Raw genomic sequence first — 10,438 nt, 5'->3', positions numbered from 1 at the left:
TGTTACCAACCAGGCAATAAAACTGCCACAATAGGTCCATATCTGATAGAAAATTAAATAATATTGATATGAATGTTCAAATGTCATTTTTATGAAAATGATAGCTCAGTCAACCGATTTTTATGGATTAAACAACAGATATGAGTCACGGGAATCGATATAATCCATCCTGATCGAAATCTGAAAGAATCGATTTTTGGTCGAAATTTGACATTTTGGTAAGGGTATAGCCTTATGATTTTTTCAATTTTTGGCCGAAATCGTGATTATTTTAATTTTTCCCAAAACAGGCCCATGTGATAGAGCGGTCCATTCTGTTACCAACCAGGCAATAAAACTGCCACAATAGGTCCATATCTGATAGAAAATTAAATAATATTGATATGAATGTTCAAATGTCATTTTTATGAAAATGATAGCTCAGTCAACCGATTTTTATGGATTAAACAACAGATATGAGTCACGGGAATTGATATAATCCATCCTGATCGAAATCGGAAAGAATCGATTTTTGGTCGAAATTTGACATTTTGGTAAGGGTATATATAGCCTTATGATTTTTTCAATTTTTGGCCGAAATCGTGATTATTTTAATTTTTCCCAAAACAGGCCCATGTGATAGAGCGGTCCATTCTGTTACCAACCAGGCAATAAAACTGCCACAATAGGTCCATATCTGATAGAAAATTAAATAATATTGATATGAATGTTCAAATGTCATTTTTATGAAAATGATAGCTCAGTCAACCGATTTTTATGGATTAAACAACAGATATGAGTCACGGGAATCGATATAATCCATCCTGATCGAAATCTGAAAGAATCGATTTTTGGTCGAAATTTGACATTTTGGTAAGGGTATAGCCTTATGATTTTTTCAATTTTTGGCCGAAATCGTGATTATTTTAATTTTTCCCAAAACAGGCCCATGTGATAGAGCGGTCCATTCTGTTACCAACCAGGCAATAAAACTGCCACAATAGGTCCATATCTGATAGAAAATTAAATAATATTGATATGAATGTTCAAATGTCATTTTTATGAAAATGATAGCTCAGTCAACCGATTTTTATGGATTAAACAACAGATATGAGTCACGGGAATCGATATAATCCATCCTGATCGAAATCGGAAAGAATCGATTTTTGGTCGAAATTTGACATTTTGGTAAGGGTATAGCCTTATGATTTTTTCAATTTTTGGCCGAAATCGTGATTATTTTAATTTTTCCCAAAACAGGCCCATGTGATAGAGCGGTCCATTCTGTTACCAACCAGGCAATAAAACTGCCACAATAGGTCCATATCTGATAGAAAATTAAATAATATTGATATGAATGTTCAAATGTCATTTTTATGAAAATGATAGCTCAGTCAACCGATTTTTATGGATTAAACAACAGATATGAGTCACGGGAATCGATATAATCCATCCTGATCGAAATCGGAAAGAATCGATTTTTGGTCGAAATTTGACATTTTGGTAAGGGTATAGCCTTATGATTTTTTCAATTTTTGGCCGAAATCGTGATTATTTTAATTTTTCCCAAAACAGGCCCATGTGATAGAGCGGTCCATTCTGTTACCAACCAGGCAATAAAACTGCCACAATAGGTCCATATCTGATAGAAAATTAAATAATATTGATATGAATGTTCAAATGTCATTTTTATGAAAATGATAGCTCAGTCAACCGATTTTTATGGATTAAACAACAGATATGAGTCACGGGAATTGATATAATCCATCCTGATCGAAATCGGAAAGAATCGATTTTTGGTCGAAATTTGACATTTTGGTAAGGGTATATATAGCCTTATGATTTTTTCAATTTTTGGCCGAAATCGTGATTATTTTAATTTTTCCCAAAACAGGCCCATGTGATAGAGCGGTCCATTCTGTTACCAACCAGGCAATAAAACTGCCACAATAGGTCCATATCTTATAGAAAATTAAATAATATTGATATGAATGTTCAAATGTCATTTTTATGAAAATGATACCTCAGTCAACCGATTTTTATGGATTAAACAACATATATGAGTTACGGGAATCGAGTTAATCCATCCTGATCGAAATCTGAAAGAATCGATTTTTGGTCGAAATTTGACATTTTGATTGATTTTTTCCATTCTGTTACCAACCAGGCAATAAAACTGCCACAATAGGTCCATATCTGACAGAAAATTATATAATATTGATATGAATGTTCAAATGTCATTTTTATGAAAATGATAGCTCAGTCAACCGATTTTTATGGATTAAACAACAGATATGAGTCACGGGAATCGAGTTAATCCATCCTGATCGAAATCTGAAAGAATCGATTTTTGGTCGAAATTTGACATTTTGGTAAGGGTATAGCCTTATGATTTTTTCAATTTTTGGCCGAAATCGTAATTATTTTAATTTTTCCCAAAACAGGCCCATGTGATAGAGAGGTCCATTCTGTTACCAACCAGGCAATAAAACTGCCACAATAGGTCCATATCTGATAGAAAATTAAATAATATTGATATGAATGTTCAAATGTCATTTTTATGAAAATGATAGCTCAGTCAACCGATTTTTATGGATTAAACAACAGATATGAGTCACGGGAATCGAGTTAATCCATCCTGATCGAAATCGGAAAGAATCGATTTTTGGTCGAAATTTGACATTTTGGTAAGGGTATGATTTTTTCAATTTTTGGCCGAAATCGTGATTATTTTAATTTTTCCCAAAACAGGCCCATGTGATAGAGCGGTCCATTCTGTTACCAACCAGGCAATAAAACTGCCACAATAGGTCCATATCTGATAGAAAATTAAATAATATTGATATGAATGTTCAAATGTCATTTTTATGAAAATGATAGCTCAGTCAACCGATTTTTATGGATTAAACAACAGATATGAGTCACGGGAATCGATATAATCCATCCTGATCGAAATCGGAGAGAATTGATTTTTGGTCGAAATTTGACATTTTGGTAAGGGTATAGCCTTATGATTTTTTCAATTTTTGGCCGAAATCGTGATTATTTTAATTTTTCCCAAAACAGGCCCATGTGATAGAGCGGTCCATTCTGTTACCAACCAGGCAATAAAACTGCCACAATAGGTCCATATCTGATAGAAAATTAAATAATATTGATATGAATGTTCAAATGTCATTTTTATGAAAATGATAGCTCAGTCAACCGATTTTTATGGATTAAACAACAGATATGAGTCACGGGAATCGAGTTAATCCATCCTGATCGAAATCGGAAAGAATCGATTTTTGGTCGAAATTTGACATTTTGGTAAGGGTATAGCCTTATGATTTTTTCAATTTTTGGCCGAAATCGTGATTATTTTAATTTTTCCCAAAACAGGCCCATGTGATAGAGCGGTCCATTCTGTTACCAACCAGGCAATAAAACTGCCACAATAGGTCCATATCTGATAGAAAATTAAATAATATTGATATGAATGTTCAAATGTCATTTTTATGAAAATGATAGCTCAGTCAACCGATTTTTATGGATTAAACAACAGATATGAGTCACGGGAATCGATATAATCCATCCTGATCGAAATCTGAAAGAATCGATTTTTGGTCGAAATTTGACATTTTGGTAAGGGTATAGCCTTATGATTTTTTCAATTTTTGGCCGAAATCGTGATTATTTTAATTTTTCCCAAAACAGGCCCATGTGATAGAGCGGTCCATTCTGTTACCAACCAGGCAATAAAACTGCCACAATAGGTCCATATCTGATAGAAAATTAAATAATATTGATATGAATGTTCAAATGTCATTTTTATGAAAATGATAGCTCAGTCAACCGATTTTTATGGATTAAACAACAGATATGAGTCACGGGAATCGATATAATCCATCCTGATCGAAATCGGAAAGAATCGATTTTTGGTCGAAATTTGACATTTTGGTAAGGGTATAGCCTTATGATTTTTTCAATTTTTTGGCCGAAATCGTGATTATTTTAATTTTTCCCAAAACAGGCCCATGTGATAGAGCGGTCCATTCTGTTACCAACCAGGCAATAAAACTGCCACAATAGGTCCATATCTGATAGAAAATTAAATAATATTGATATGAATGTTCAAATGTCATTTTTATGAAAATGATAGCTCAGTCAACCGATTTTTATGGATTAAACAACAGATATGAGTCACGGGAATCGAGTTAATCCATCCTGATCGAAATCTGAAAGAATCGATTTTTGGTCGAAATTTGACATTTTGGTAAGGGTATAGCCTTATGATTTTTTCAATTTTTGGCCGAAATCGTAATTATTTTAATTTTTCCCAAAACAGGCCCATGTGATAGAGAGGTCCATTCTGTTACCAACCAGGCAATAAAACTGCCACAATAGGTCCATATCTGATAGAAAATTAAATAATATTGATATGAATGTTCAAATGTCATTTTTATGAAAATGATAGCTCAGTCAACCGATTTTTATGGATTAAACAACAGATATGAGTCACGGGAATCGATATAATCCATCCTGATCGAAATCGGAAAGAATCGATTTTTGGTCGAAATTTGACATTTTGGTAAGGGTATATATAGCCTTATGATTTTTTCAATTTTTGGCCGAAATCGTGATTATTTTAATTTTTCCCAAAACAGGCCCATGTGATAGAGCGGTCCATTCTGTTACCAACCAGGCAATAAAACTGCCACAATAGGTCCATATCTGATAGAAAATTAAATAATATTGATATGAATGTTCAAATGTCATTTTTATGAAAATGATAGCTCAGTCAACCGATTTTTATGGATTAAACAACAAATATGAGTCACGGGAATCGAGTTAATCCATCCTGATCGAAATCTGAAAGAATCGATTTTTGGTCGAAATTTGACATTTTGGTAAGGGTATAGCCTTATGATTTTTTCAATTTTTGGCCGAAATCGTAATTATTTTAATTTTTCCCAAAACAGGCCCATGTGATAGAGAGGTCCATTCTGTTACCAACCAGGCAATAAAACTGCCACAATAGGTCCATATCTGATAGAAAATTAAATAATATTGATATGAATGTTCAAATGTCATTTTTATGAAAATGATAGCTCAGTCAACCGATTTTTATGGATTAAACAACAGATATGAGTCACGGGAATTGATATAATCCATCCTGATCGAAATCGGAGAGAATTGATTTTTTGTCGAAATTTGACATTTTGGTAAGGGTATAGCCTTATGATTTTTTCAATTTTTGGCCGAAATCGTGATTATTTTAATTTTTCCCAAAACAGGCCCATGTGATAGAGCGGTCCATTCTGTTACCAGCCAGGCAATAAAACTGCCACAATAGGTCCATATCTGATAGAAAATTAAATAATATTGATATGAATGTTCAAATGTCATTTTTATGAAAATGATAGCTCAGTCAACCGATTTTTATGGATTAAACAACAGATATGAGTCACGGGAATCGAGTTAATCCATCCTGATCGAAATCGGAAAGAATCGATTTTTGGTCGAAATTTGACATTTTGGTAAGGGTATGATTTTTTCAATTTTTGGCCGAAATCGTGATTATTTTAATTTTTCCCAAAACAGGCCCATGTGATAGAGCGGTCCATTCTGTTACCAACCAGGCAATAAAACTGCCACAATAGGTCCATATCTGATAGAAAATTAAATAATATTGATATGAATGTTCAAATGTCATTTTTATGAAAATGATAGCTCAGTCAACCGATTTTTATGGATTAAACAACAGATATGAGTCACGGGAATCGAGTTAATCCATCCTGATCGAAATCTGAAAGAATCGATTTTTGGTCGAAATTTGACATTTTGGTAAGGGTATAGCCTTATGATTTTTTCAATTTTTGGCCGAAATCGTGATTATTTTAATTTTTCCCAAAACAGGCCCATGTGATAGAGCGGTCCATTCTGTTACCAACCAGGCAATAAAACTGCCACAATAGGTCCATATCTGATAGAAAATTAAATAATATTGATATGAATGTTCAAATGTCATTTTTATGAAAATGATAGCTCAGTCAACCGATTTTTATGGATTAAACAACAGATATGAGTCACGGGAATCGATATAATCCATCCTGATCGAAATCGGAGAGAATTGATTTTTGGTCGAAATTTGACATTTTGGTAAGGGTATAGCCTTATGATTTTTTCAATTTTTGGCCGAAATCGTGATTATTTTAATTTTTCCCAAAACAGGCCCATGTGATAGAGCGGTCCATTCTGTTACCAACCAGGCAATAAAACTGCCACAATAGGTCCATATCTGATAGAAAATTAAATAATATTGATATGAATGTTCAAATGTCATTTTTATGAAAATGATAGCTCAGTCAACCGATTTTTATGGATTAAACAACAGATATGAGTCACGGGAATCGAGTTAATCCATCCTGATCGAAATCTGAAAGAATCGATTTTTGGTCGAAATTTGACATTTTGGTAAGGGTATAGCCTTATGATTTTTTCAATTTTTGGCCGAAATCGTAATTATTTTAATTTTTCCCAAAACAGGCCCATGTGATAGAGAGGTCCATTCTGTTACCAACCAGGCAATAAAACTGCCACAATAGGTCCATATCTGATAGAAAATTAAATAATATTGATATGAATGTTCAAATGTCATTTTTATGAAAATGATAGCTCAGTCAACCGATTTTTATGGATTAAACAACAGATATGAGGAACGGGAATCGATATAATCCATCCTGATCGAAATCGGAGAGAATTGATTTTTTGTCGAAATTTGACATTTTGGTAAGGGTATAGCCTTATGATTTTTTCAATTTTTGGCCGAAATCGTGATTATTTTAATTTTTCCCAAAACAGGCCCATGTGATAGAGCGGTCCATTCTGTTACCAGCCAGGCAATAAAACTGCCACAATAGGTCCATATCTGATAGAAAATTAAATAATATTGATATGAATGTTCAAATGTCATTTTTATGAAAATGATAGCTCAGTCAACCGATTTTTATGGATTAAACAACAGATATGAGTCACGGGAATCGATATAATCCATCCTGATCGAAATCGGAAAGAATCGATTTTTGGTCGAAATTTGACATTTTGGTAAGGGTATGATTTTTTCAATTTTTGGCCGAAATCGTGATTATTTTAATTTTTCCCAAAACAGGCCCATGTGATAGAGCGGTCCATTCTGTTACCAACCAGGCAATAAAACTGCCACAATAGGTCCATATCTGATAGAAAATTAAATAATATTGATATGAATGTTCAAATGTCATTTTTATGAAAATGATAGCTCAGTCAACCGATTTTTATGGATTAAACAACAGATATGAGTCACGGGAATCGAGTTAATCCATCCTGATCGAAATCTGAAAGAATCGATTTTTGGTCGAAATTTGACATTTTGGTAAGGGTATAGCCTTATGATTTTTTCAATTTTTGGCCGAAATCGTGATTATTTTAATTTTTCCCAAAACAGGCCCATGTGATAGAGCGGTCCATTCTGTTACCAACCAGGCAATAAAACTGCCACAATAGGTCCATATCTGATAGAAAATTAAATAATATTGATATGAATGTTCAAATGTCATTTTTATGAAAATGATAGCTCAGTCAACCGATTTTTATGGATTAAACAACAGATATGAGTCACGGGAATCGATATAATCCATCCTGATCGAAATCTAAAAGAATCGATTTTTGGTCGAAATTTGACATTTTGGTAAGGGTATAGCCTTATGATTTTTTCAATTTTTGGCCGAAATCGTGATTATTTTAATTTTTCCCAAAACAGGCCCATGTGATAGAGCGGTCCATTCTGTTACCAACCAGGCAATAAAACTGCCACAATAGGTCCATATCTGATAGAAAATTAAATAATATTGATATGAATGTTCAAATGTCATTTTTATGAAAATGATAGCTCAGTCAACCGATTTTTATGGATTAAACAACAGATATGAGTCACGGGAATCGAGTTAATCCATCCTGATCGAAATCTGAAAGAATCGATTTTTGGTCGAAATTTGACATTTTGGTAAGGGTATAGCCTTATGATTTTTTCAATTTTTGGCCGAAATCGTGATTATTTTAATTTTTCCCAAAACAGGCCCATGTGATAGAGCGGTCCATTCTGTTACCAACCAGGCAATAAAACTGCCACAATAGGTCCATATAGAAAATTAAATAATATTGATATGAATGTTCAAATGTCATTTTTATGAAAATGATAGCTCAGTCAACCGATTTTTATGGATTAAACAACAGATATGAGTCACGGGAATCGAGTTAATCCATCCTGATCGAAATCTGAAAGAATCGATTTTTGGTCGAAATTTGACATTTTGGTAAGGGTATATAGCCTGATGATTTTTTCAATTTTTGGCCGAAATCGTGATTATTTTAATTTTTCCCAAAACAGGTCCATGTGATAGAGCGGTCCATTCTGTTACCAACCAGGCAATAAAACTGCCACAATAGGTCCATATCTGATAGAAAATTAAATAATATTGATATGAATGTTCAAATGTCATTTTTATGAAAATGATAGCTCAGTCAACCGATTTTTATGGATTAAACAACAGATATGAGTCACGGGAATCGAGTTAATCCATCCTGATCGAAATCGGAAAGAATCGATTTTTGGTCGAAATTTGACTTTTTGGTAAGGGTATAGCCTTATGATTTTTTCAATTTTTGGCCGAAATCGTGATTATTTTAATTTTTCCCAAAACAGGCCCATGTGATAGAGCGGTCCATTCTGTTACCAACCAGGCAATAAAACTGCCACAATAGGTCCATATCTGATAGAAAATTAAATAATATTGATATGAATGTTCAAATGTCATTTTTATGAAAATGATAGCTCAGTCAACCGATTTTTATGGATTAAACAACAGATATGAGTCACGGGAATCGAGTTAATCCATCCTGATCGAAATCGGAAAGAATCGATTTTTGGTCGAAATTTGACATTTTGGTAAGGGTATAGCCTTACGATTTTTTCAATTTTTGGCCGAAATCGTGATTATTTTAATTTTTCCCAAAACAGGCCCATGTGATAGAGCGGTCCATTCTGTTACCAACCAGGCAATAAAACTGCCACAATAGGTCCATATCTGATAGAAAATTAAATAATATTGATATGAATGTTCAAATGTCATTTTTATGAAAATGATAGCTCAGTCAACCGATTTTTATGGATTAAACAACAGATATGAGTCACGGGAATCGATATAATCCATCCTGATCGAAATCTAAAAGAATCGATTTTTGGTCGAAATTTGACATTTTGGTAAGGGTATAGCCTTATGATTTTTTCAATTTTTGGCCGAAATCGTGATTATTTTAATTTTTCCCAAAACAGGCCCATGTGATAGAGCGGTCCATTCTGTTACCAACCAGGCAATAAAACTGCCACAATAGGTCCATATCTGATAGAAAATTAAATAATATTGATATGAATGTTCAAATGTCATTTTTATGAAAATGATAGCTCAGTCAACCGATTTTTATGGATTAAACAACAGATATGAGTCACGGGAATCGAGTTAATCCATCCTGATCGAAATCTGAAAGAATCGATTTTTGGTCGAAATTTGACATTTTGGTAAGGGTATAGCCTTATGATTTTTTCAATTTTTGGCCGAAATCGTGATTATTTTAATTTTTCCCAAAACAGGCCCATGTGATAGAGCGGTCCATTCTGTTACCAACCAGGCAATAAAACTGCCACAATAGGTCCATATCTGATAGAAAATTAAATAATATTGATATGAATGTTCAAATGTCATTTTTATGAAAATGATAGCTCAGTCAACCGATTTTTATGGATTAAACAACAGATATGAGTCACGGGAATCGAGTTAATCCATCCTGATCGAAATCGGAAAGAATCGATTTTTGGTCGAAATTTGACATTTTGGTAAGGGTATAGCCTTATGATTTTTTCAATTTTTTGGCCGAAATCGTGATTATTTTAATTTTTCCCAAAACAGGCCCATGTGATAGAGCGGTCCATTCTGTTACCAACCAGGCAATAAAACTGCCACAATAGGTCCATATCTGATAGAAAATTAAATAATATTGATATGAATGTTCAAATGTCATTTTTATGAAAATGATAGCTCAGTCAACCGATTTTTATGGATTAAACAACAGATATGAGTCACGGGAATCGAGTTAATCCATCCTGATCGAAATCTGAAAGAATCGATTTTTGGTCGAAATTTGATATTTTGGTAAGGGTATAGCCTTATGATTTTTTCAATTTTTGGCCGAAATCGTGATTATTTTAATTTTTCCCAAAACAGTTCCATGTGATAGAGCGGTTCATTCTGTTACCAACCAGGCAATAAAACTGCCACAATAGGTCCATATCTGATAGAAAATTAAATAATATTGATATGAATGTTCAAATGTCATTTTTATGAAAATGATAGCTCAGTCAACCGATTTTTATGGATTAAACAAC

The sequence above is a fragment of the Apostichopus japonicus genome, chromosome 2 (assembly GCF_037975245.1).
Source record: "Apostichopus japonicus isolate 1M-3 chromosome 2, ASM3797524v1, whole genome shotgun sequence".
Taxonomy (NCBI): Eukaryota; Metazoa; Echinodermata; class Holothuroidea; order Aspidochirotida; family Stichopodidae; genus Apostichopus; species Apostichopus japonicus.
Note: the sequence above shows the minus strand (reverse complement) of the source record.